Below are 7,749 nucleotides of genomic sequence, written 5' to 3'. Positions count from 1 at the left end.
GTACCATTTGGGCAGCATATGTTTAACAAGAGACAATTGATTATCAATCAAATTAATCAAGGTACAATCAGAACCATTACCAGAAGGAGAAGCTTGTTGATCGGATTCATCTCCGTCTTTTTGCTCATCATCATTAGATTGGTGTTTATCCATAGTTTTATCAATCTTTAGAGTTAACAATTCTTGTTTAAGATGATCATTATCATGTTTAATAGTTTTAACATCAATTTTTAATTGACTTATTTCTTGTTTAACAGTTTTGATTTCGTGTTGGAGATCATTAACAGTTACTTCTTTTGATTTATTTTTATTAAATCTTTTCAGAGTTTCTTCAAAACTTATCATAGAATTAGGTCTTTTAACCTTATCTTCTTTTGTTAAGTTTTTCAAAAACTTGTCAAGATAATCTTTTTGTAAATTAGGGTCTTCAATTTTACTTATCATTGTTAATAATAGGTCATCATTCTCTTTACTTTTGGTTAACATTTTAACAGATTTAATCACGTTACAACAAGAATCTCTACAGCCAAGTTTAATATTAGGGGATTTAGAAACATCACTACGGAAGTGATAATCAGAATCAGATGAGGAGGAAAAATCCTTTTTTGATGAACTTGATCTTACTAAAATTGCACAATACACTGATGGAACTGTTAAAATATTTTTTGATGATACCAAATGTTTTCCTACTCACAAACCTTTAAAGATCAATGAAGGAAGAAAATCCTTTGTTGGATCTGAAAGTGTTGTTAAAAGAAATGCTGATGTTGACGAATTTTTGAAAAAGAATTTTAAACCACTTGATTTAAAGCTAAAAGGTGTTGCTAGCAACACTTCCCAGGTTAGCAATACTTATTATTCAACTAAACCTGAGTTTCTCCCAAAATATGATCAAGAAGAAGAACAAGATGCAAAATCTGAAGCTCCTTCTGGATCTGATTTTCCACCTATTGAACCTCCTCCTCCTTTTAAATATCTGCATGTGATAAATTTGATGGATATGGATGTTGAAACCCCTGCTTTTCAAATTGATATGGTTGCTTTAAGTAATGAATTCTTTTGTAAAGTAAACCGTGATAAAAGAAAGTATTACCAAAGTACTTTTGCTCAGTCTGAAAAAGACAGAATCAAAAGGAAATGGAGAGAAAAAATAAATTTGTTTAAGCAACATATTTTGTTTTTTGATTATCTTGAAAATTATTATGTTTCAAGAAATGAGGTTCATACCAATTACTTGAACGTAACAAAAAAATCTGCTTTTGTTAAATATGATAAAACTGTTGTTAAATCCACTCATCCACCCCTTGAAACTGTTTTGATTACTTGCAAAAATGATAAAGAAAGCACAGAGGTGAAAGCCTCCCCTTTCAAAATTGCTGATGATAAAACTCATGTTTTTGCCATTATTGAACAAAACAATTTTACTAATGAATCTTTGCATATTATTGGTCAAAAACTTGACCGTATTAAAGAAAAAATTGTTGAAAAACCTACTGTTTCAAAACCTGAGAAACCTTTGATTGATTTTCCCAGTCAAAGAAAAAATGTTGATTTTAAAACTTCTTAGAGTAAGACTTTTGATTTAGTTAATTACCAAGGATCAACTGTTGAAATATATATTTCAAAAAATGTTGTAAGTGTCAGACCGTAGAAGCATAAGGTTTGTTAACAAAAACAGAAATTCTGTCTGTACAACAAAAGAAATGGTAGTCTTTTCATAATTCTTCAGAAATATCAAGAATTCGATTATTAAAGTAACTTCTCCAACATTCAGCAAGAGCATAGGGATGCCTATGTGAAACATAAGCATTTCCTTCATACCATTGGCCTTGGTGAGTATATCCATTGATTAAAACAAGATGCTTGGAAGGTTGAACATTCATCCAATTATTCTTTTCCCATTTGGGCAAAGTACTCCAACATCGGATGGAAACATAAGGGGTTACTGCAACATCTACAACAGCCTTTTGGATAATATCAGGAAATTGGTTAATTTGATCATGGCTTGTTAATTTGATGAGTCTAACAAAACCAAATTCAAACATTTGAGAAAGCCAGAAGGGATCATTATCAAAACCATCTTCATAATTAATCAAAAGGCCAGGGAAATGATGGGTTTTTTCATGTACTCTGAGACTACTCCCAAAGTATTTTTCCCATTTCTTTTTCAGGTATCCTTTGTTGGGGCCATCAGGTTCAACAATGGTAGGGGCAATTGAGACAAGGGGGAAGTAGAAGTTTGCTTGTGCTTGAAATAGCACAAGCACAACACTTTCCTTGGCCGATAGTGTTGTGTCTTTCATATTCTGTCCGTGTTTGCCTGACCTTGTGATACTTCATTGTTGTGTTGACCTTGCCGTCATTGGCGCCACCGCCATTGTAAAAGTTCCCAAATCCGAACAGTAAGGCCCGTGAAGGCAGGAGAGCGTGAGGGCGTGAGAGGAATAGGGTTGATGACCGGTATGTGTTACGAAATGCAACGGCTGTGAGAAAAACATGATAATTGAGTGTTATAACTAAGAAAGATATTGATAGGATGTGGAGATCCGACTCCTCTGTTAGCTCTAGGACTGGTTGTCCTCCTGATATTGTAAATGAAGAAGACCTCATTGTTGGAGAAAGTGAGTACCCAGATTTTAGAAAATGGAATATTCCTAAGATTTCTACTAAATCTGTTTATGATCTTAACTGGACTGAAAAAAGTATTTTCTCTGAATTTAGAGCTAGAACTGTTGAACAAACCTTTTCTATTTCTAAAACTCATGAAAAATGTTGTTTATTTTCCAAGAAAAATATTAACGAGTTTTTATCCAAGAAAAATCTTAAATATTTGCACATTGGTTTGGTTCAAGTTGCTGTTAAACCTTTAACGAGAAAAGGAATTGATGCTTCTGTGCTTATGTGTTTACGTGATGCTAGATTTAAGAAATTTAATGATAGCATTCTTGGCATGATTACTGCTTCTTTGTATGATGGTCCTGTTTACTTTGATTGTTATCCTGATCTTGCTCTTGCTCTTGATGATCCTAATATTATTAAAGCTTTAACTTTGAATATATTGACTTCTGGTTATGATATGGATGATGGTAGTAGACCTTTTACTTTTATTTACCGAATTTTTTATAGATTGCTTGATTCCCAGCTAACTCCTCGGTCTAGAGGACGTGATCCTGCTGGAAAAAATATGTTAATTCAATGTTTCACCCCTGATGCTAAGATCCAAATTCCTAAAATGATTCAATGGCAAGATATTACTCTTCCCAAAGAATGGACTTTGGAACAAGTTGCACCACCTGTTAAACCTGTTTTTGATGAACTTGATCTTACTAATATTGCACAATACACTGATGGAACTGTTAAAATATTTTTTGATGATACCAAATGTTTTCCTACTCACAAACCTTTAAAGATCAATGAAGGAAGAAAATCCTTTGTTGGATCTGAAAGTGTTGTTAAAAGAAATGCTGATGTTGACGAATTTTTGAAAAAGAATTTTGAACCACTTGATTTAAAGCTAAAAGGTGTTGCTGCAACAATTCCCAGGTTAGCAATACTTATTATTCAACTAAACCTGAGTTTCTCCCAAAATATGATCAAGAAGAAGAAGAAGATGCAAAATCTGAAGCTCCTTTTGGATCTGATTTTCCACCTATTGAACCTCCTCCTCCTTTTAAACATCTACGTGTGATAAATTTGATGGATATGGATGTTGAAACCCCTTCTTTTCAAATTGATATGGTTGCTTTAAGTAATGAATTCTTTTCTAAAGCAAACCGTGATAAAAGAAAGTATTACCAAAGTACTTGTGCTCAGTCTGAAAAAGACAGAATCAAAAGGAAATGGAGAGAAAAAATGAATTTGTTAAAGCAACATATTTTGTTTTTTGATTATCTTGAGAATTATTATGTTTCAAGAAATGAGGTTCATACCAATTACTTGAACGTAATTAAAAAAATCTGCTTTTGTTAAACATGATAAAACTGTTGTTAAATCTAGTCATCCACCCCTTGAAACTGTTTTGATTACTTGCAAAAATGATAAAGAAAGCACTGAGGTGAAAGCCTCCCCTTTCAAAATTGCTGATGATAAAACTCCTGTTTATGCCATTATTAAACAAAACAATTTTACTAATGAATCTTTGCATATTATTGGTCAACAGCTTAACCGTATTGAAGAAAAAATTGTTGAAAAACCTACTGTTTCAAAACCTGAGAAACCTTTGATTGATTTACCCGGTCAAAGAAAAAATGTTGATTTTAAAACTTCTCAGAGTAAGACTTTTGATTTAGTTAATTCCCAAGTATCAACTGTTGAAAAGATTGAAAAAATGCTTGCTGATTTAAAGGTTAAAACCGAGCAAACTTCTACTTCTAGAAGCGCTACTTGTGCTATTTCAAGAAATGAGAAAGAAATTGTTTCCGATGACGACACAAATTCTGACTCATTATCTTCAAAATCTTCTAAAAATGCTTTTGATGATGGCATCAGTTTACCTGAAATTAAAAGATTTGTTGGAAATCCCAATCCCACGTCTTTTACAAAAAATTGGTATTCTAAGCCCACTCCTCCTGATGTACAGTTTGAAGAAAGATCTTCTCAAACTCAATTTTCTGTTTCTGCTGATAAACTTTATGAATGGAATATTGATGGTTTGTCTGAACAAGAAATTATTAACAAAATGGCTCACATGTCTATGGTTGGTATTGCATACAAAAATAACCATGACAATCTTGATCATCCTGATATTGTTGATTTGCTTGCATCTGGTTTTACTGGTTCTCTTCGAGGATGGTGGGATTCACATCTCACAGAAGAATCCAGAGAATCTATTAAACATGCTGTTAAAAGAGATACTGATGGTATGCCCATTTTTGATGAAAATATTAACCGTGGTGTTCCTGATGGTGTCAATACTTTGGTTTACACCATTCTCAAACATTTTGTTGGTACTCCAGCTAATATTTCGTCTCGAATTTCTGATTATTTGAATAATTTGAGATGTCCTACTATGTCTGATTACAGATGGTACCAAGATGTATTTACTTCCAGAGTCATGCTCAGAAAAGTCTCTACGAAGCCTTATTGGAAAGAGAAGTTTATTGACGGTTTGCCTCCTATCTTTGCTCATAAGGTAAAAAATGAATTAATTGGTAAAAATGATTTTATTTATTTTGATAATTTAACCTATGGTGATATTTTCAGCACTATTAAGAAAATTGGAATTAATATGTGCAATGATGAAAAATGGTTAAAACAACAGTTAAAAGGTAAAAAGAAAGCTAAATATGAAATGGGTAATTTCTGCGAACAATATGGTTTACCTCCTATTGCCCCTTCCAGGCAAAAAGGAAAAAGTAAACATGATAAGGTTTACAAAAGTTATTCCCATAAAAAGCATAAAAGATACAGAACCCACTTTGTTAAAAACATAATGATTTTTATGCTAAAAACAAATCTGCTTTTCGAAAACATGATAAACAGAGATCAGGTAAAGGTAAGTGCTTTAACTGTGGCAAATTTTGCCATTTCAGTAAAGACTGTAACCAAAAGCCTGGTAAGTTGAAAAATAAGTTGAACATGTTAAACATTAATAATAATGATCAAAATGAGTTATTTCAGATTCTTGAATCTGCTGCTTCAACTGATTCCTTTGAAGAGGATTTTTCCTCCTCATCTGATTCTGATTATCACTCCCGTAGTGATGTTTCTAAACTTGGCTGTAGAGATTCTTGTTGTAACGTGATTAAATCTGTTAAAATGTTAACCAAAAGTAAAGAGAATGATGACCTATTATTAACAATGATAAGTAAAATTGAAGACCCTAATTTACAGAAAGATTATCTTGACAAGTTTTTAAAAAACTTAACAAAAGAAGATAAGGTTAAAAGTCCTAATTCTACGATAAGTTTTGAAGAAACTCTGAAAAGATTTAATAAAAATAAATCAAAAGAGGTAACTGTTAATGATCTTCAACATGAAATAAAAACTGTTAAACAAGAGATAATTCAATTAAAAAATGATGTTAAAACTATTAAACATGATAATGATCATCTTAAACAAGAATTGTTAATTCTAAATATTGATAAAACTATGGATAAACACCAATCTGATGATGATGAGCAAAAAGACGGAGATGAATCTGATCAACAAGCTTCTCCTTCTGGTAATGTTTCTAATCGTACCTTGATTAATTTGATTGATAATCAATTGTTTCTTGTTAAACATATGCTACCCAAATGGTACATTAAAGTCAAAATTGTTGTTGCTCATGACTATGCTTTTGATGTTGTTGCTATGATTGATTCTGGTGCTGATGTTAATTGTATTCAAGAAGGCCTGATTCCTTCTAAATACTTTGAAAAATCTACTGAAAGATTAGTTTCAGCTAATGGAACTAAAATGAAAATCAAGTATGAATTAAACAATGCTCGTGTTTGCCATGATAGTGTTTGCTTTAAGATCCCCTCTGTACTTGTTAAAAACATGACTGATAAAGTAATTCTTGGTTTGCCTTTTATTGATTCTTTGTACCCTTTTCTTACTGAAGATGATGGAATTACTACTGATCCTTTTGGACAGAAAGTAAAATTCAAATTTTGTTCAAAATGTGAAACTCATATTGATAATGTTAATAAACATCTTAGCTTTATTAAACAAGAAGATAGCTCTAAGAAGACTAGTGGACAACTCTATGTTCATTTGTTGCCAACAATTATTGACAATTGTTACAATGTCCTGATGAATGGTAGTTACCCCCACAATATGAATATCTCTTTTGTTGACTACTTGCATGATGACAAAAACCTTAGTGGAAAGCATATCTTCACCAAAGAATGTCCTACGGATGCTAAAACTCAAAAAAGCATTCTTTGCATTAGGCTTTTGACCAAGTCTTTGCTTTGGTCCAAATTTGTCCGTAGCATGTCCTCCTCTTACTCCAATATTCTCCAAACTAATCATTGTCATCCCAACACTCATTGTCCAGCACAACTAATATCTATTACTATTGACCTTTGGCTTTTGAAACATACTTTTCAAAAGAATTTTATTGATACTATTTACTCTCACTTGTCAAAAAAATATTCTATCATATTATTAACTATAGCCAACTGGCTTAACATCCTCTCCCTTACTTGGCAGGACAAAGTAAGATTTAATACTACCACTACTAAGTGGAATATTATGACTTCTTCGGCAGAGAAGAGGGACAAGGGGAAAGCACCTGCATAGGACTTTCCTCAAGACGAAAGGTTCCCAGCGGGATACCCTTTCGTAATGCATGAAGGCGCATCTTCTAGAGTAAAATCCAGTAATGCAACATCCCTTCAGGAATTTGTCCCGGCAGAGGTGACATATTCCAGTGGTGATATCATATTAACCTTACAGGAAGTATTGAATAAAGACTTGCAATTCCATAATGGAGTCTATAGTGAATTACCAGATTCCATTAAATTCATTCTAGATAACCTTCAAGCTGCCCAATCTTCAAACCACCACAAACTATTCAACAAAACCATAAGGGCACTTGAAATTCACCTTGTTAACCTTACTACCCAAATTGTTGACCCTACTATTGAAAATGCAGCCTTTATCGACCAAACTTTTTAATTGCCTTGTTTACAACCATCATGATGCATCAAACCTAATTAGTCAACTCTTTGGCAAAGAGAAAATCCATTCAATAGATAGAAAGACTATAATGGGTACTGATTTTGCTAGATTGAGTCTAAAAAACCAATCTTTGCTTAA

Source organism: Castanea sativa, chromosome 12, assembly GCF_040712315.1.
Source record: "Castanea sativa cultivar Marrone di Chiusa Pesio chromosome 12, ASM4071231v1".
In the NCBI taxonomy this organism is placed as follows: Eukaryota; Viridiplantae; Streptophyta; class Magnoliopsida; order Fagales; family Fagaceae; genus Castanea; species Castanea sativa.
Note: the sequence above shows the minus strand (reverse complement) of the source record.